This window comes from Pelodiscus sinensis, chromosome 1, assembly GCF_052426305.1.
Source record: "Pelodiscus sinensis isolate ZL-2025 chromosome 1, ASM5242630v1, whole genome shotgun sequence".
In the NCBI taxonomy this organism is placed as follows: Eukaryota; Metazoa; Chordata; order Testudines; family Trionychidae; genus Pelodiscus; species Pelodiscus sinensis.
In genome coordinates this window covers 361,671,554-361,691,821 of record NC_143052.1, presented here as the reverse complement: position 1 = coordinate 361,691,821, position 20,268 = coordinate 361,671,554, and the positions used below count along the sequence as shown (strand labels likewise).

The window sequence follows — 20,268 nt, the reverse complement described above, 5'->3', positions numbered from 1 at the left end:
ACTACTGGGCTGTCTACACTGGCCCTTTTCCGGAACAGTGTTCCGGAATAAGGACTTATGCCCGAGCGGGAGCAGAATAGTTTTTCGGGAATAGCGGCTGATTTTGTACAGTAGAGCATCATTGCTTTTCCGGAAATTCAAGGGCCAGTGTAGACAGCTCGCAGCTTATTCCGGAAAAGCGGCTGATTTTCCGGAATAAGTGGCCCAGTGTAGACACAGCCCACCTGATCAGGACAGTGATAGTGACTATGAAATGCTAAGGGAGATTATAGAAGCTATCAAATTAAAAAAACTTGATAATAGTGGGAGATTTCAACAATCCCCATATTAACTGGGTACATGTCACCTCAGGACGGGATGCAAAGATAAAATTTCTTGATATGTTAAATGTCTGCTTTTTGGAGCAGCTGGTTCTGGAACCCACAAGGGGAGAGGCTATTCTTGATTTAGTCCAGCGTGGAGCACAGGATCTGGTTCAAGAGGTAAATATAACTGCACCGTTTGGAAATAGTGACCATAATATAATAAAATTTAACATCCCTGTGGTGGGAAAAACACCTCAGCAGCCCAACACTGTGGCCCTTAATTCCAGAAAGAGGAACTACACAAAAATGAGGACGTTAAACAGAAATTAAAAGGTAGAGTGACACAAGTAAAATCTGTGCAAGCTGCATGGAAACTTTTCAAAGACACCATAATAGAGGCCCAACTTAAATGTATACCCCAAATTAAAAAACACAGTAAGAAAACCAAAAAAGTGCCACCGTGGCTTAATAACCAGGTAAAAGAAACAGTCTGCGCAATGCAAACAAAATGACGTGGCTACCATCATTATGAAAAGACGCTGGAGATGGATTGGGCACGTGCTCAGGAAAGATGGACGCTCCATCACACAGTGTGTTGTGCGCTGGACCCCTGAAGGAAGCGGAAACGAGGGCGACCCTAGACAACATGGCACCAGACCGTTGAAGTAGAAATGAAGAACATGAATCACACTTGGGACACTATTGAGAGGCTGGCCGGAGACAGACAGAAGTGGAGGACCTTTGTTGCTGCCCTATACACTAGTGGGCATGAAGGGCAATGATGATGAAAAGAAGCAGTGACAGATAAAAAGATATTTTATAAAGTGGAAGTCAAATTCTAGTGAGGAAAATAGAAAGGACCATAAACTTTGTCAAATTAAGTGTAAAAATATAATAAAAGCCAAAAAGGAGTTTGCAGAACAGCTAGCCAAAAACTCAAAGGCTGTGTCTAGACTGGCCAGTTTTTCCGGAAAATCAGCTGCTTTTCCGGAAAAACTTGCCAGCTGTCTACACTGGCTGCAAGAATTTCCGCAAAAGCACAGACTTCCTACTGTAAGAAATCAGTGCTTCTTGCGGAAATACTATTCTTCTTCGAGCAGTGTCCCGTGGGTGCTCCACTGTAGGTGTCAGGCTTGTCCCAGCGCCACAGATCGGAGATCTTTTCTAGCCGTAGTATGCTGGACCATGCATGCGCGAAGTACGGCTCGTGGCTTTTCGCGCCATTTGAGCATTGGCGGTCCGGCTACTGCCAGTTCCTCCTGACCGTCCTCGGCCGCGGACGGATTAACGTCTCTCTTGTGAACTCCTGTTCACAAAGACAGAGAGAGATTACCAATAGTTGTTTTATACATAGTTAAATAATTTATAGTTATAGTTCTTTGTATAGTTAATAGTTCTAGTCGTTAAAAAAAAATTTCTTCAGTAGTTAGTTTGTTTTTCCTAATGCCAGGGTTCAAGAAGTGCGGCGAATGCCGCGAGGCGATGCCTGCTTCTGATGGCCATTCCCTGTGTATCAGGTGCCTTGGGGAAGGCCACACACCCCAAAAATGCCCCCATTGCTCCAAATTAACAGCCAGAGCAAGACGGGATATGGACATGCGCCTGAAGAGTCTCTTGTTTGACAAAGCCCTCCAACCTCAAACCCAGCAATCAAAGGGGCACACAGATCAAACTAAGAAAGCGAAGAGGAAACCCTCTCCAGCGCGTTCCCTTCCACCTTCACGAACGGATGCTGGTGACAAGCCAGGAACATCAGCAGCTCCGCCCACACGCGTTGCGGTGGTGCCCAAAGACAGCCGGAGTAAGTCGGCTCCGAGCCCCTCTATATCAGGCTCCACAGTCTCAGCCATTCCCTTGGTCTCCAAACCGCTTCCAGGGACCTCCACGGCTTCGAGGACCTCTGCCGGTGCGGAACGCTCCCCGGCGCCGAGCCGCTTCCCGGCACCGAGACGCACATCTAAGCTGCCTGCGAAATCAAGCCATTCCTCAGCACAGGAGCGTTCTTCGGCTACGACTCATTCTCGAGCGCGATCACCAGCTTTGAGTCGCTTCTCGCCCCGGGCGCACGCGGTACGGCCAAAACAAACAGCGCCAAAACCCTCAGCACGGGGCCGCTCGGTAACTCCTGAGCACCCTTCCTCTCCTACACCGTCGGCACCAAATCAATCGTCGCCGCCCAGGAAGCAACAGTCAACAGTCACACGCTCACCGGCACCGGAGCGTTCCTCGTCATCGACACGCTTACCGGCACCGAGTCAACCTGCGGCACCGTAAGGATCGTCACATCACAGGCTTCCCTTAGAAGGACGTCCACCGGCACCAAGGCAGCCTTCCCCTTTGAGACAATCCCCGGAGCCAAGACAATCGTCGGTGCCGACACAATCGACGGTGCAGACCACCTCGGCACGGACTCCTTTAATACCAGTGAAGGTAATCCCTCACTCTGTGCTCTCCACTCCAACTTCCTCTCCACCGGAACAGTTATTGGCACCATCTGCTCATAGATCCAGGAGATTATCTTCTCTCTCACCAAGTCCGGAGTTTTCTCCTGAAATACGATCACCATCCCTGGCGTACTCTGAGTATTCTCGTACTGGTCAATTTTCTCCACAATCCGGGCATTTCTACCATGATGATCGTCGTTCACCCAATTACAGCACCTGTTACAGAGGAAGGTCATGATCGCCAAGATCGCCCACGTTTTCAACCCGTTCTGATTATTCCAAGAGGTCCCATCGTTCCACGTCGCCCTACTATCACCATAGATCGTCGTCTTATCACCAGTCCCCTCAAGCCTCTCTCGCCCAAAAGCACTCCGCTCTCTCTGCTTCTTCAAGGCCACCAACTCCCTCTGGGTCTCCTTCTCACACCCAACAACCCCTTCCCATTCGGAATCCTGAACCTGACCAATCGCCCACGGATCAATCCTCATCATCACCAGACGATGCAGTTTTTCAGGGAGATACCTCACCATCGGACGACCTGCACCAGATTCAAGAGCTGTTTAAAAGAGTGGCAGAGAGTCAAAACGTGCAGCTGGAGGCCGTGCAACAAAAACAGCACCACTTCCTCCGAAATATCAAACAATCTCACCAGCCCAAGATCTCGTTGCCACTGGACGCGGCCATTCTTGAAATTGCAAACGATATTTGGCAGCTGCCTGCATCCACCCCGCCCACAAATAAGAAGGCGGATAAAAAGTATTTCGTCCCCGCTAAGGGGATGGAATTCCTCTTTACTCATCCACAGCCTATTTTGTTGGTTGTGAATGCAGTACAACAAAAGGCAAAGATGCCACAACACAAGCCTACTGCTGCAGACAGAGACAGTAAGCGTCTTGATTTATTCAGACGTAAAGTATACTCCTCGGCAACACTTTCTCTGCGTATGGCCAACTATTCCGCACTGTTGGCGAATCACAATTTTGACAACTACGCCAAGCTTATACCGCTTCTTCAACACCTTCCAGAGGCGAAACAGGACATTTTAAAGGCTGTAATACAAGAGGGCTATGCAGCCTCTAGAACGGCCTTACATATTGCCCTGGACACAGCCGACACTGCAGCGCACACGACTGCTACATCGGTCATTATGCGCAGAGCATCCTGGCTGCAGCAGTCGTCCGCTCCCAAGGACCTCTTGTCGAAGGTCGAGGACCTACCCTTTGACAGACAAAATCTCTTTTCTGACAAGACTGACCAACTTCTGCACTCGGGGAAGGACTCCAGAACCACTCTAAAAACGTTGAGCATGTACACCCCTCCATACCGTAAGAAACGATATACCCCCTACCAAAGACAGAGGCCCCCCTTACGACAATCTCCTCAGTATAGGCCACAAGACCAACAAGAGGTAGACAGCGTCAGCAGCGGAGACGTCCGCCGCCCAAAACGACTTCCCAACAGGGTGCTAGACAGCAAGTTTGACGCATCACTCGAGGGATTGAGAACCATTCCTACCATCACCAGTCTGAGTGCTACAAAGGCGATTTTTCACCACCGTCTGAGACCGTACCTCCATCGATGGGCTTACATCACCACCGACAAATGGGTCCGTCAGACAATTTGCCTCGGTTACACCATTCCATTCATGTCGCTACCCCTCCCTCCCCCCCCCCCCCCCCGCCTCGTCCCTTTTCAGGGACCCATCTCACAAGCCCTTGCTAAGGCAAGAAGTTACTCGTCTACTTGCTGTCGGAGCAATAGAACCCATTCCGAACGAGTTCAAGGGCAGAGGGTTTTATTCCCGATATTGTGTGACGGAAAAGAAATCAGGGGGATGGAGACTGATACTAGATCTTCGCGACCTCAACCGTTTCTTGCGAAAACAATGGTTTCAAATGGTTACCTTGGCTACAATCATCCCAGCACTTCAGAACGGGGATTGGTTCACGTCCCTCAATCTTCAGGACGCATACTTTCACATTGCGATTCATCTGGCACACAGAAGATTCCTATGCTTCCAAATCGGTACAGACCATTTCCAATACAAGGTCTTGCCGTTCCGTGGAGCCGACAAGAGACCGGTTTTCTCCAAGACCCTGGCCATAGTGACTGCATATCTTCATCGTCTACACATAATGATTTTTCCATACCTCGATGATTGCTTAATCAGAGCCCAATCATTGCAGGAAGCACGTGATGCTACAGAGACAATGCGCACAGTCTTCGAGGAGCTGGGTCTCATTCTCAATATCCTGAAGTCCTCACTGGAACCGCACCAATCAATACAATTCATAGGTGCTTGTCTTTACTCTACGCGTGAACGTGCATCATTACCAATAGAAAGGTTCCAGATGATGCAGGATTTGATCCAGATCTTACTCATCAGCCCAGCGGTTCCCATACTACGGTGCCTACAGCTTATGGGGCACATGGCTTCCACAACGTATGTTGTCAAACACGCAAGGTTGTGTTTTCGATGCCTTCAACATTGGATGGCACGCATCTGTCCCCCCAATGTACGCGACGTCCACATGACAGTAACGGTTCCCACCCATGTCAAAAAGTCACTAGCTTGGTGGTCAGGTCCAGACAATCTAATGTCCGGCGTACCCTTTCATTGCCCTCAGCCGTCGGCACAGCTCACAACAGATGCGTCACTCATCGGATGGGGCGCACACCTCGACCCCGAACAGGTACAAGGCCTATGGTCACCAGACGAATCACTGATGCACATCAACTTCCTGGAGCTCAGGGTAGTGTACAAAGCATGTCAGCACTTCCTTCCCATCATTCGGGGACAAGTAATACGAGTCCTTACAGACAATATGACAACGGTTTATTATGTAAACAAACAAGGTGGAGCCAGATCCCACTCCTTGTGCGCAGAAGCGGTATGTCTATGGAACATGTGCAATCGCCACAACGTCTTTTTAATCGCAGAGTATCTCCTGGGCCACTACAATGTTACGGCTGATGCCCTCAGCAGGCATTTCTCTCTCAACCACGAGTGGGAGTTACATCCCACAGTGCTCGCTTCGATATTTCGACAATGGGGATTTCCGTTAGTGGACCTATTTGCCACTCGTCACAACGCAAAATGTCCTCAGTATTGCTCGAGAGCAGGAATCGGACGAGATTCAAAAGGCGACGCTTTCCTATACAACTGGGGACGTCACCTACTTTACACATTTCCACCCACACCCTTGATTCCCAGGGTAGTGGAGAAAATTATTCGGGAGGGAGCCACAGTAATCCTAATAGCCCCCTCCTGGCCCAGGCAAACGTGGTATCCATACCTCCATCGCATGTCAATACGTCCTCCGTGTCCTCTACCAATTCGACACGATCTGCTCTCGCAAAATCATCGCTCCCTGCTCCATCCGCAGGTGGACCATCTCGCACTCATGGCGTGGTACCTAGTTGGTTCCAACAATCAGAAGTATCATGCTCACAATTGGTCAAGCACATTTTACTAAACAGTAGAAAATTATCCACGCGAACTACTTACCTCTCAAAATGCTCGCGCTTCTCATCATGGTGTTTCCAAAAGGGTCTAAATCCAGTCTCTACACCTCTACAGTATATCCTGGACTACCTTGTACACCTCAAAAATTCGGGCCTTACCTGCGCTTCCATTAGAGTTCAGGTCGCTGCAATAACAGCCTTTCACCTACCCGTCAATGGACGTTCCGTATTCTCCCATCCGACAACGAAAAGGTTCTTGAAGGGACTGTCCAACTTGTATCCACATTATACCCAACCATCGGATCCTTGGGACCTCAAAATGGTCCTGAATACTCTGATGGGCAAACCCTTCGAACCGCTAGCAACATGCAATCTACACGACCTGTCCATGAAGGTCATTTTCTTGTTGGCAGTTACTTCCGCGAGGAGAGTGAGTGAGCTAGCTGCACTATCAGTCTCTCCTCCCTATACAGTTTTTACACACCAAGCGGTGATATTGCAAACGCAACCACGTTTTCGCCCCAAAGTCATCTCTCGTTTTCACATCAACAAGCCTTTAATTCTTCCTATATTCCACCCCAAACCACACACTTCACCAGAACATGCGCGCCTGAACACTTTGGACATCAGATGTGCTCTCGCCTTCTATATCGAGAGAACCAAACCTTTCCGAGCAGCGGACTTGCTACTAATATCAATGGCGGACCGTACTAAAGGTCGCTCATTGTCCACTCAACGCATCTCCTCCACTATTGTACAATGCATAAGGTCTTGTTATAAACTGCGAAGCAAATCACTGCCGTCGACTTTGAGAGCCCATTCGACTCGGGCTGCCGCAACGTCTACTGCATTCCTCAAGGGAGTTCCTTTGATAGATATCTGTAGAGCTGCTACATGGTCTTCCAACCTAACCTTCGCTACACATTATGCCATCCCCAATCTCTTGATACCTGATTCGGCGGTGGCGGCAGCGGTGTTATCCTCAGCTACGGCATGCTAGCTCTGAACCCACCACCTTTTGTGAGCTACTGCTGTACATTCACCTACAGTGGAGCACCCATGGGCCACTGCTCGAAGAAGAAAAAGAAGTTACTCACCTTGTGCAGTAACAATTGTTCTTCGAGATGTGTGTCCCGTGGGTGCTCCACGACCCGCCCTCCTCCCCTCTTCGGAGTTTTTCTCTACTTGTGTCTTTCAGAGCAAGAGGCAGGAGGAACTGGCGGGAGCCGGACTGCCAACACTCAAACGGCACGAAAAGCCACGAGCCGTACTTCGCGCATGCATGGTTCGGCAGACTACGGCTAGAAAAGATCTCCGATCTGCGGCGCCGGGACAAGCCCGACACCTACAGTGGAGCACCCACGGGACACACATCTCAAAGAACAATCATTACTGCACAAGGTGAGTAACTTCTTTTTCTGCTCCCGTTCAGGCAAAAGTCCCTTTTGCGCAAAGCTTTTGCGCAAAAGGGCCAGTGTAGACAACTCAGATTTGTTTTCCATAAAAAAGCCCCGATCATGAAAATGGCGATCAGAGCTTTTTTGCGGAAAAGCGCGTCTAGATTGGCATGGACGCTTTTCTGCAAAAAGTGCTTTTGTGGAAAAGCGTCCGTGCCAATCTAGACGCTTTGTTCCGAAAATGCTTTTAATGGAAAACTTTTCCGTTAAAAGCATTTCCAGAAAATCATGCCAATCTAGACGCAGCCAAAAAGTAATAGTAAAATGTTTAAGTACATCAAAAGCAGGAAGCCCGCTTAAACAACCAGTGGGGGCCCTTGGACAATCGAGATGCTAAAGGAGCACTGAGATGATAAAGTCATAGCTGAGAAGCTAAATTAATTCTTTGCTTCAGTCTTCACAGCTGAGGATATTGGGGAGATTCCCAAACCTGAGCCATTCTTTTTAGGTGACAAATCTGAGGAATTGTCCCAGATTGAGGTGTCATTAGAGGAAGTTTTGGAACAAATTGATAAACTTAACAGTAACAAGTCACTGGGACCAGATGGCATTCACCGAAGAGTTCTGAAAGAACTCAAATGGGAAATTGCAGAACTATTAACTGTGATTTGTAACCTATCCTTTAAATCAGGTTCCATACCTAATGACTGGAAGGTAGCTAACATGATGCCAATATTTAAAAAGGGCTCTAGAGGTGATGATCCTGGCAATTACAGACTGATAAGTCTAACGTCAGTACCAGGCAAATTAGTTGAAACTATAGTAAAGAATAAAATTGTCAGACACATGGATGAATATAATTTGTTGGGGGGAAAGTCAGCATGGTTTATGTAAAGTGAAATCATGCCTCACTAATTTGCTAAAGTTCTTTGAAGTGGTTCACAAACCTGTGGACAAGGGGGATCCAGTGGATATAGTATAGTTAGATTTCCAGAAAATTTGACAAGATCCCTCAACAAAGCCTCTTAAGTAAAGTAAGCTGTCATGGGATAAGGGGGAATATCCTTTAATGGATTAAACTGGTTAAAAGACAGGAAACAAAGGGTAGGAATAAAGGGTAAACTTTCAGAATGGAGAGGGGTAACTAGTGGGATCCCCCAAGGGTCTGTCCTGGGACTCATCCTATTCAACTTATTTTATAAATGATCTAGAGAAAGGGGTAAACAGTGAGGTGGCAAAACTTACAGATGATACCAAACTGCTCAAGATAATTAAGACCAAAGCGGACTGTAAAGAGCTTCAAAAAGATCTCATCAAACTAGGTGATTGGGCAACAAAATGGCAAAAGAAATTTAATGCTGATAAATGTAAAGTAAAAAAGAATCCCAACTATATATATACAATTTGATGGGAACTAATTTGGCTACAACTACTCAAGACAGAAATCTTGGAGTCACTGTGGATAGTTCTCTGAAAACATCTACTCAGTGTGCAGTGGCAGTCAAAAAAGCAAATAGAATGTTAAGAAACATTAACAAAGGGATAGAGATTAAGACAAAAAAAATCTTATTGCCTCTATATAAAACTATGGTAAGCCCACATCTTGAATACTGCGTACAGATGTGGTTGCCTTATCTCAAAAACAATATATTGGCATTGGAAAAAGTTCAGAAAAAGGCAACAAAAATTATTAGGGTTTTGGAATAGGTCCCATATGAAGAGAGATGAAAAAGACTTGGACTTTTCAGCTTAGTCTCCCCTTTTCTAAGGGAGGATATGGTAGGGGTCTATAAAATCATGACTGGTATGGAAAAAGTGAATAAGGAAAAGTTATTTACTTATTCCCACAATATAAGACCTAGGGGTCACCAAATGAAATTAATAGGCAGGAGGTTTAAAACAAAGAAAAGGAAGTTTTTCTTCACTCAGCAGCACAGTCAAGCTGTGGAACTGCTTGCCAGAGGATTCGGTGAAGGGTAGGAATGGTATCCCTAGCATCTGTTTCTCTGGAGGTGGGTGACAGGGTAGGGATCATGTGAGAATTACCTGTTGTGATCCCTCCCTCTCGGGCATCTGGCATTGGCCACTGTCGGCGGATAGGATACTGGACTAGATGGATCTTTGGTCTGACCCAGTATGGCTGTTCTTATGTTTTATGTTCTTAATTATTTCTGAGGTAACACTCCTGTCTCTGGATCCCTGCTTTCTGTTTCTTTTTCCTGGTGCAAACGATGAAGTAAGTTCCAACTCATGAATGTTTATGCTGTAACAAAATTGTTAGTCTTTAAGGTGCCACTGCATTCCTTGTTACAATGTGGAGCAGCAGCTTTAGTATGATAGCACTAAAAGTGCACCCCTCAGCAACTAAGCTTCACTGAATTTTTTTTCTGCATCTGCAATTCCCCTCTGTTCCCCTACATGCACACACTGTAATTACTGATAGAATCACGGGTTTCAGTCCTGTCTTGGCTCCCAGATTAGAAGGTGTGTGTTGGTTTCCTTCTGATTCCCTTTTCTCAACATAAGTCACCTCCCAGCTTGATACAGTTCTACTGGCTAATTGGGAGACCCCCCAAATAACAGCAGGTCCTTCCTGCTGGGATTCCCTGATAAAGAGATTAGTGGATGTTAAAGTCCAAAAGGACCTATTCCGAGTTAGTCTGACCATCTGGATAACACAGGCCAAAACAGTTCACCATGTGACTCCTGCCAGAGCTGATGCAGATCTTTTAGCGTGAGATGCCCAGTCCCTATGTGCAGCCACCTGTGACTCTTGCCAATTTTTCCACATTCTTTGTAAAATGTGCACAGCAGCTCTAGGTGCTGACTGGTTCTGGGTTCACCAGAAGCAGTACACAGGGGCCACTGCACTATTCTCCTTTTCAATCTCTCCTTAAAACCTACTTATGCTGTGGTGTTTACAAAATACTTGGCAATGGCAAGGCAGCTGCCGTGTTGTGAATGGATGACACTCCTGATCACCAGAGGATCCCATCTGTTTGTTGCACCTGCTATCTCTTGTCTTACACTCTTGAGGATAGGAGCTGCCCTCTTGTCATGTTTGTACAACGCCTGGCTCAATGCACCTTGGCCTCTAGGTGGTCCTGTCTCACCAGTAAGACCAAACAAAAAACAGGACTATGTAGCACTTTAAAGACTAACAAGATGGTTTATTAGGTGATGAGCTTTCATGGGCCAGACCCACTTCCTCAGATCAAATAGTGGAAGAAAATTGTCACAACCATATATACCAAAGGATACAATTAAAAAAAAAAAGAACACACATGAAAAGGACAAATAAAATTTCAGAACAGAAGGGGGATGGGGAAGGTAAATGTCTGTGAGCTAATGCTATTAGAGGTGATAATTAGGGACACTATCTTTGTAATGGGTAAGATGAGTGAGCTGTGATGGGAGATCAGGGTGGAATAGCAAGTGGGCTGCTTGTTTAAGCTGATGGGCCTTGGCAAATTTAGCAGGTGGGAACCTGGGCAGGGACAGATGAGCCAGAATGAACAGGACTTCATGGACCCCCAGGCTGTGGAGACACAGGGGCTGGTCACATTATTTGCTGAGTGAGATAGTAGGCAGGGAACTGTGGGGCGACCCTGTGCTCTGAACAGTTAGGGCTAGACCAGGCAGACTCTTGGAAATAGACTGTAGGGATTGATCTTGTTGTGGGCTCTGGGAGAAGGACTAGGTGACAGTGGAAGGGAGCAAGCAGGTCTGGGAGGCAGGGGCTAAGACCCTCCCTGCTGGGGTTTTGCAGCATCAGTGTATATACAGATGCTGTTGCTCAATCCAGCTGTCTCGAAAGGGCCTGTCAGAGCCACACAGAATTTCCATGATTGTAAACATTCTTGTAAACAAATTAACAGAAACCATATTCTCCTCATCTCCTTCCCCTCCCCCAACAGCAGCCAGTTGCACAAGCCTGAGGATGGGCCTCTGACTTGGGACTTCAGAATGGGCCTGGGCAAAAAGCAAAGGAGGTAACATGGAGGGGGCTCCCATCAGCAGGAACTCTGTGTGGTCATTCATCAGGGCCAACAGGAGAGACAGCCAGAGGGTCAGCTCCAGACCCACCCTAATCTTTGTAGAACCTCATCTGAACCTGTCCTAGCAGCAAGGGGATTGTATTTGCTCTGTTCACTGTTATGTTTGATGTGGTTTCTACACTTCTGTACTGTTCTGTAGTAAGTCTGAGTGCATGCCTCACTTTCCCTGGACACTGGAACGGTGCCCAGCTGGGGATGGAATTTCAAGTGTGACTCGAACCCGTGAAACTCCTTGCCAGAGGATGTTAGGAAGGCAAAGACTCTAACAGAGTTCAAAAAAGAGCTAGATAAAGTCATGGAGAACAGGTCCATCATAGGGTATTAGCCAGGATGGTAGGAATGGTGTCCCTAGCCTCTGTTTGTCTGGAAATGGGTGACAGAGGAGGGATCCTGTGAATTCCCTCCCTCTGGGGCATCTGGCATTGGCCACTGTTGGCAGACAGGACACTGGGCTGGATGGGCCTTTAGTCTGACCCAGTATGGCCGTTCTTATGCTCTATGACTTTCTAACTGAGAGAAGCTGCACCAGTTAGCATGTATACAATAGCTAAGGCTTTCTGTAACTTGAGCCTGGCATAACCACGTGGCACCTTTTGTTCAGGAAACAGGACAAAGGCTGCAGGCAGAGATGTGCTGCTGGGTGTGTGAGTGACTCTGGCTGGCTTGGGGGGGCAGAACCATTGGCTCTGAGTCCTCTCCCCACTCCCAGTCCAAGCTGGGTTGTACAGGATGCTCCTGGCTCCTGTGCTGACAAGTCTGTTCTACTCTGTGTCTCTGTGAGCAAATAACCCTTCTGCTCTCCTTGCTGGCTGAGAGCCACATCTGGCTCCGGATGATGGTGCAGGGCCTGCTGGCTCCACCGCCCCCCCAGTGACAAACGGCACTAACATAGCTTTTCTGGGACAAGGCCACGGGAAGGGTTCCAAAAAGCCAAGGTACTAGTTCCTACCCCCCAGGCAACGTTGCAGAGGTTGTGCCACTTTCAGGACGTCATTTTTCAAAGGGACCTTGCTAACTGGTGTGACCCTAGTACAGAGCAGTGTCACCAGGATAACTGCTGCTGCCCAGATAGTTCTTCCCATTGAGGGAAATTCTACCCCCTCCCCCTGAAGCTCCAGGATTCACACAGACCTAGCAGGTGCCTGATTTCTTCACTTATTTTAATCTTCCATCTGAATGCAGGAAGCTGCTGATTGCTGGGAACATCCGGGAATCAGGGCCCAAGCACGTCCTGAAAGGATTTCCTGTTTGTGACGTCTCCATCAGAAATGCACAGAATGGCCAGACTGGGTCAGACCAAAGGTCCATCTAGCCTGGAATCTTCTCTTCTGAGAGTGGCCAATGCCAGGTAGCCCAGAGGGAATGAACAGAACCGGGAATCATCCAGTGAACCATTCCCTGACACCAGGAGCGGCCCTAGACTAGCTGCCAGCAACTGGCGCCCTAAGCAAACCATGCAATTGGCGCCCACCCCCCCAACCCCAAGGGCAGATATAGGCTGAGGTTTTTGGTTCTGTGGCTGGGGAGAGGGGCCTGGGAATGGAGTTCAGTGTCTGGGGACAGGGAAGAGGGAACAGGGTGCCAGTGGGGGGAGGGAGTCCCCTGCACCCGCCTCCTCCCAGGATCCCCCCCCCCCCGAGGGAAGCCGGCACGCGCCTCTCCTGGGGCAACCCCCACCACCACGACGCGGGGAAACCCCCACACTCCTCCTCCTCCAGGGCCGACCCACTCCTCCCGCGGCACGGGGAACCCCTGCATGCCGCCTCCCTCAGGACCAACCCCTCCTCCCAAGGCCAGAGAACCCCCACACATGCCTCCCAGGGCCGACCCATCTCCTCCTGTAGCGTGGGGAAACCCCCATCCGCCTGCCTCCCCTGGAGCCAACTCCCCGCGCTCCTCCTCTGGGGCCAAAGCCAGGTGTTATGGGAAGGGGAAGAGGAAGTGGCAGGGAATTTGGCGCCCCATTTAACTTACATAAGAACGGCCGTACTGGGTCAGACCAAAGGTCCATCTAGCCCAGTAGCCTGTCTGCCGACAGTGGCCAGCACCAGGTGCCCCGGAGGGGTGAACCAAAGACAATGATCAAACGATTTGTCTCCTGCCAGCCTTCTCCAGCCTCTGACAAACAGAGGCCAGGGACACCATTTCTATCCCCTGGCTAATAGCCTTTTATGGACCAAACCTCCATGAAATTATCTAGCTTCTCTTTAAACTCTGTTATAGTCCTAGCCTTCACAGCCTCCTCTGGCAAGGAGTTCCACAGGTTGGCTACACGCTGTGTGAAGAAGCATTTTCTTTTATTAGTTTTAAACCTGCTACCCATTAACTTCATTTGGTGTCCTCTAGTTCTTCTATTATGGGAACTAATAAATAACTTTTCTTTATTCACCCTCTCCACACCACTCATGATTTTGTATACCTCTATCATATCCCCCCTAAGTCTCCTCTTTTCTAAACTGAAAAGCCCCAGTCGCTTTAATCTCTGTTCATATGGGACCCATTCCAAACCCCTAATCATTTTAGTTGCCCTTTTCTGAACCCTTTCCAAGGCCAAAATATCTTTTTTGAGGTGAGAAGACCACATCTGTATACAGTATTCAAGATGTGGGCGTACCATAGTTTTATACAGGGGCAGTAAGATATTCTGTGATTTATTTTCTATCCCTTTCTTAATAATTCCTAGCATCCTATTTGCCTTTTTGACCGCTGCTGCACAATGTGTGGAAGTTTTCAGAGAACTATCCACAATAACTCCAAGATCTGTTTCCTGATCTGTCATAGCCAAATTAGCCCCCATCATACTGTACGTATAGTTGGGGTTATTTTTCCCGATGTGCATTACTTTACACTTATCCACATTAAATTTAATTTGCCATTTTAACCGAAGTGTTGGAGCATAAGCTTTCGTGGGCAAAGACCCACTTTGACAAAGACCCACTTTGACATGCATCTGACGAAGTGGGTCTTTGCCCACGAAAGCTTATGCTCCAACACTTCGGTTAGTCTGTAAAGTGCCACAGGACTCCTCATCACTTTTGCAGATTTAGACTAACACGGGTACCCCTCTGATACATTTGCCATTTTGTTGCCCAATCACTCAGTTTGGTGAGATCTTTATGAAGTTCTTCACAGTCTGTTTCTGTCTTGACTGTCTTAAACAGTTTAGTATCATTCACAAACTTCACCACCTCTCTGCTTACCCCTTTCTCCAGATCATTTATGAATAAGTTAAATAGGATTGGTCCCAGGACTGGCCCTTGAGGGACACCACTAGTTACCTCTCTCTGTTCTGAAAATTTACCATTTATTCCTAGCCTTTGTTTCCTGTCTTTTAACCAGTTCTCAATCCATGAGAATTTGGCGCCCTAGGTGGCTGCCGAGTTTGCCTATAGGCACGGGCCATCCCTGCCTGACACCCATTTCCAGCTTCTGACAAACAGTGGCTAGGGACACCTTCCTTGCCCCTCCTGGCTAATAGCCATTGATGGACCTATCCTTGATGAATTCATCTGGCTCATTCTTTGAATCTTATTATAGTCTTGTCCTTCACAACATCCTCTGGCAAGGAGTTCCACAGACTGATTCGAGACTCAGAAGTGAGGCTGAGCTGGAGCCAGTTCAAATCCTAATTCCATCTGTCAGGAAACAGTGACAGGCCAGGCCCTTCCACTGGATCATGCAACCCCCCTGTACAGTACTGTGCCTGGGGGTAGGACAAGAGGGGGCAAAAGGATATGAGTAATTTTGCCAGATGTCCTGTATTCAGCATAGGAAATATGGTCACCCTAGTAATTCCCCATCCCTCCCTTCCCTATCCCCTTTCAGTGTCCTTTGCTGCTGTAAGGATGGGGAAAGGACACAGCAGGAGAGGTGGGGAGGTCTGAGATTGGCCCAGGCATTTCTAGGTTGCAGGAGACTCAGAGCCCAAGGGCAGTGCTCAGAAAAAGGGCATTTTATAGGGAAGAGAAAGAGAGCTCTGCACAGCCAGCTCACAACGCACATTTTTCCTTATTCCACCCCTCACTCGCTAACCCTAACCCCAGTGCCTTGCTAGGTTTAGGGTTAGAATAGTGCAGCCCCATCCCATCCCATCCCTGGTGCCTTGCCAAGATCCATTTGTTTCTTCAGGATCTGCTTGGGAAGAACTTTCTCTAGGCCTTGCTGAAAGTTCAAACGCAAAATGCAGGCCCCTTCTTTTCACTGTGTTGTTAACTAGCTCAAAGGTTCCTAAGGAAGAATGATGCTCAAAGGTTGAGTAGCTCAGTCAGGGCCAGCGCTGGGAAAGTCAAGGGGGTCCCTAGCTGTGACTCTCTCCCAAGACTGTAGATGCAATCTAAGAGAGGGGCACCTGGCCCAGCCAGGCCCACTGGCCAGGCAAACTGCAGTGGCCCACATAGCCTGTCTCTACTGCTTAGCCCATTGTGCCAGCAGCAGCACTTCAGGGGCAGGAATCAATGGCTCCCAGTTATTCCCATGCTGGGCTCTATGCAGCAGTTAATTCCTAGGCAACTACTTTTCAAAGGGACTGTTCCTTATTTAAGATCTCCTGGAAGTGTTCCAACTCTTCTTAGAGACTTGCAAATTGGCCCCTATTTTTTATCTCTCCTGTCAGTGGTGATTGGGGAGGGACAGAAGGGGGATACCAGTCAGGTGATCCCCCTGTGACTCCTCCCCAGGGCAGGGCCCCACTTCTTCCCATCCCAGCCCCGCATCCCAGACCCACCTTTTCCCCAGCCCCCCTCCCCTGAGTCATATGGCCCAAGGGATCAGCAGGGGTCCTGGCACCAGCAGCAAAAGTCAGACCATTGCATTCACACAAACTGTCGCTCTGCTTCCTACCAACAGTGAGTGGGGGGGGGGGGGGGGGTTCCACTCTTTCTCCCAAGCTTCTCTACCTGCCCATGAGCAACAAAGCTGGTAGCCAGAGAGCAGAGCAGCGTGGTCCAGTCTCTAGGCCTAGGTCATTCTGCTTCCCACTGCTGTGAGTGTGGGGAGCCCGATCCTTGCTGCCATGCCAGACATCCTGCTAGTCACACAAGACCCCCCAAATCACAGGCTGAGGGCAATTGGGCAAACCATCCATAAGATCTGCCTGCCAGCTGCTGGCCCCTTGCCCCTCCCAAAGTGTTTGTGGGGCACACAACCCTTTGTGGACCCCCATGCAGCACCTCTGTCCCCCACATCGGTACTGGCAGATCTTGCTGCTGGCTAGATTCCTGCTCACCAGTTGTCTCCCCACCAGCAGTGAGCAGAGGGGATCAGTGGCCACTGATGGGGGTGCGACTACAAGGCACCTGGTGGGGTGAGAATACTGCATGCTCCCCTGCTGTTTTATCAGCACAGCCCTCCCCGTGTTCCCTGCCCCCATCTTGTTTCTGGTCAGCATTGGCCATGCGTTGCAAGCCGCGGTGGGTGGCTGGCAACGGTGGGAAGGTACCAGGCAGCGGCCTCTGGTGTCCAACCTTTGTATGCTCCCCCTCACTGTGCTTTCCTTGCTTTGCCCCTTCACCTCACTGTGCTTCCATATCCCTGCTGGCAGACTGGTCCCCCTCCTGGCACTGGGTGGAGAACCAGCCCCTAGTCAGAGCTCCCAGGGCACCAGCAGCTGCTCTCGGGCTGGGCAGGCACCCCAGGAAAGCCCAAAAGCCTCTGGTTTGGTGCACTGCCGGGAGGTGCTGATATGTGCCTGCTCCAAAGCCCCATAGGCTCTCCGCCCCTCAGTTAAGCTCTGGCATGGTGGTGGGGACATGTGATTTCCAGCCTCTTCACACCCTGAACCTGCAGGCTCCACAATGGCCCCAGGGACAGGGACTTAGCACCTTCTTCACCCCCTGGGTCCTGCCCTCAGGGAACATGAGGCTGCTCTGTCCCCATGACACCTTCCCCTGCTGAGCCACCTCTCTGGGCAGTTTCCATAGACCCTGGTGCACAAGGTAGCCTTAGGGCACAACACCGTCCTCCCCATACTGGAGCAGTAGGGCAACAGGAGGCAGCTGGGTTATGTCAGTGGCCAGCAGCAACCTGGAGGTGTCGGCTGCCTTTTGACACTGCGTGAGCAGGAAAGAACAAGCTGCTTGCAGCCATGAAGTGGGGGGGGGGGGGAGATATGAAAAGACGTGGGCTAGGTCATCCCTTCCCCCTCTCCCTTCCTACACAGCAACTGGAAGCAATTTGCCTCCTGCGAGCGCCAAAAGGCTGCTGCTGACCACACTGGTGTGAGCCCTGGCAGAGATTGGGAGGGGGAGGATGTGCCCCCCACATTTCCACTCCTGTTGCTTTGGGAAGATGTGGTGCCAGGTCCTAGGTGAGGAAGGTCTGTCTGAGGGGCCAGCCAAGCATGGAGGGCAGAGTGTGCCAGACAGGGAGTGTGAATGGGTTGGTTATACCCCCATGTGAAAGAGGGGTACAGGTGTGTGTGTGTGGTACCCCTCCCTGGTGGGCACTCTCAAGATAAGTTAGCAAATGAGAAGAATCCAGCTCAGCAATACTTCTTCTTAGTGGGGACTTCAAGTTTATGTTAATTTGAACTTTTGTACTGAACAGTTCTGATTGGTTGCCATTGAGTGGGCTTGAATATGAGTAATTTTACCAGATGTCCTGTATTCAGCATAGGAAATATGGTCACCCTAGTAATTCCCCATCTCTCCCCTTTCAGGGGCCTTTGCAGCTGTAAGGATGGGGAAAGGACACAGCAGAAGAGGTGGGGAGGTCTGAGATTGGCCCAGGCATTTCAAGGGCTGTGCTCAGAAAAAGGGCATTCTATAGGGAAGAGAAAGAGAGCTCTGCACAGCCAGCTCACAACGCACATTTGTCCTTATCCCGCCCCTCACTCCCTCTTCTCTCCCCCCCCCATCCCTACCCCTAATCTCTGCTCCCCTGTCATCCCTTCCCCCTCACTAGCCATGTTCAGTCACCGGTCCCCCTCTCTGCCCAAACCCCACCCCTCACTGATTCTCTGTTCCCCTTCCCCTCCCTTCACTATTTCTTCAGGGTTCTCCCTCCCATCCCTGCCCCCATCACACTCCCCCCCCTTCTCCAGCTCTTCTCTGCTCCTCATCCCACTCTCTTCCTTCACTAGTTCTTCTCCGCTCCCTGGCCCCCCTCCCCTCCGCCCCGCCCCGCGCAGGCAGCCCCCAGCCCAGCTGTGCGCGGCTCAATGTTTCCCTGGACTGGCTCCCGGTGGCGCGAGGAGCCGCGCAGCCTGGGGCGGGGGATGGAAAGAAAGGAGGGAGCGGGGGAGGGGAAGGGGGCAGCCGGATCGGGTTGCAGCAGGAGCCTGCGCTCAGCCCTGTGTGGACCCTGCGGCCCCGGCTCCCGAGCAGCCTGCGGAGCTCGGGGACGGAGGCAGCGACCTGGGGCAGCGGGCGCAGCAGCGATGGGGAGTCGGCGCCCGGCTCCCCAGGGGCGCTGCCCGGGGCTGTGACTGAGCGCGGAGCCGGACCGGTGTAAGTGCTGAGCGCTGGGGCCGGCCCCCACCGCCGGCCCCCGCAACCCCTCTCTCGTTCCCCTGCTCCCCCGTTCGTCCCTGCCCCCCGCAACTCCCCTCTTGCCCCTCCCGCCGGTTCCTGCCCCCAACCCTCCGTTCTTCGACCCCGCACCCCCTTTTCCGTCCCCCCCCGCTCCTCGACCATGCATCCCCTCTCGCCCTCCCCCGGCTCCCCGCAACCCCCCTCTCTTCCCTCCGGTTCCTCGTCCCTCCTCAACCCCCCGTCCGCCCGTTCCTCGACCCCACACTCCCTCTCGTTCCTTCCCCCCCAGTCTTCCCGCAACCCCCCGTCTTCCCCTCCGCTTCTCGACCCCTCACCCCCTCTCGTCCTTCCCCCGGCTCCCCGATCCTGCACCCTCCCCCCCCCATACCCACCTTCAGACCCCGCATCCTCCGACTCCCCGCACACCCGCCCTCCGGCTCCCCGCCCCTCAGTCCCCGCTTCCTTCCCCCCCCCGCTCCCCCCAGGTCTCCGCCCTCTCCCCAGCTTTCCTCCCCCACTTAGACGCCTCTGCACAGGCTTGTGCCCAGACGCAGCGGGGACGGCCGCTTTGTGCTCCTCTTGCGGTGACACTGGAGCTGGCTCCCGCATTGCTGCCGCGTCCCCGCAGCCCCGCCCCCATTCCCATCCCGGCCTCTGCTCTGCATCCCTCACACCATGGCCCAGGTACCCGCTCCGGAGCCCAGAGGCGCGCCTGTCCAGGGAGGGGCGGGGGTAAGAAGTGGATTCCCGACCTGCCCCCGTTTACACGGCCCCTCCGGCAAATTCCTGCATGGGAAGCCGAGCGAGCGCTTTGTTGTTCTGCCGGTTGCTCGAGACAATGGGGTGTGGAGCCTGGAAGGGGGTGCATGGGTGGGGCGGGGGTGCAGATGCTGTGTGTGGCGTGGCAGCGGCTTTGGTCACGCTCCGGAAACGTGTCAGGCCACTGAGGTGCAGGCTGCGTGTGCACAGAGGGTGTGCGTGAGACTGTGAGTGTGTTTGTGCAGAAACAGCTGTGAGGGTATTGTGTGTTTGCAGCCTGCCAGCTGGGTGTGCCAGACACGGTTGTGCATGCCAGCTGTGAGTGCTCTGTGTGTATGCCCTCCCACTGAATACACTGTTTGGGCAAGAGA

General features: G+C 50.9%; 1 protein-coding gene and 1 long non-coding RNA gene across 3 annotated transcripts in view; one reads left to right on the top strand and one right to left on the bottom strand.

Annotated features, from left to right (window-relative positions):
* Positions 1 to 1,103: 1,103 nt before the first annotated feature.
* On the bottom strand, positions 1,104 to 19,574 carry LOC149526168 (uncharacterized). Its single transcript, XR_016348586.1, has 3 exons — positions 19,531 to 19,574; positions 6,046 to 6,165; positions 1,104 to 1,611 (listed from the first exon to the last, which is right to left on the bottom strand). It is a non-coding gene; the product is annotated as an uncharacterized LOC149526168 (long non-coding RNA).
* DCHS1 (dachsous cadherin-related 1) overlaps positions 18,859 to 20,268 on the top strand; it is a 164,482-nt gene continuing 163,072 nt past the window's right edge. The window contains exon 1 of one of the 2 annotated variants that reach the window (XM_075917306.2): positions 18,859 to 19,114. The gene's annotated coding sequence lies outside the window, so the exon portion shown is untranslated. The remainder of the gene's footprint in view (positions 19,115 to 20,268) is intronic. The other variant, XM_075917305.2, reaches the window with a different exon arrangement.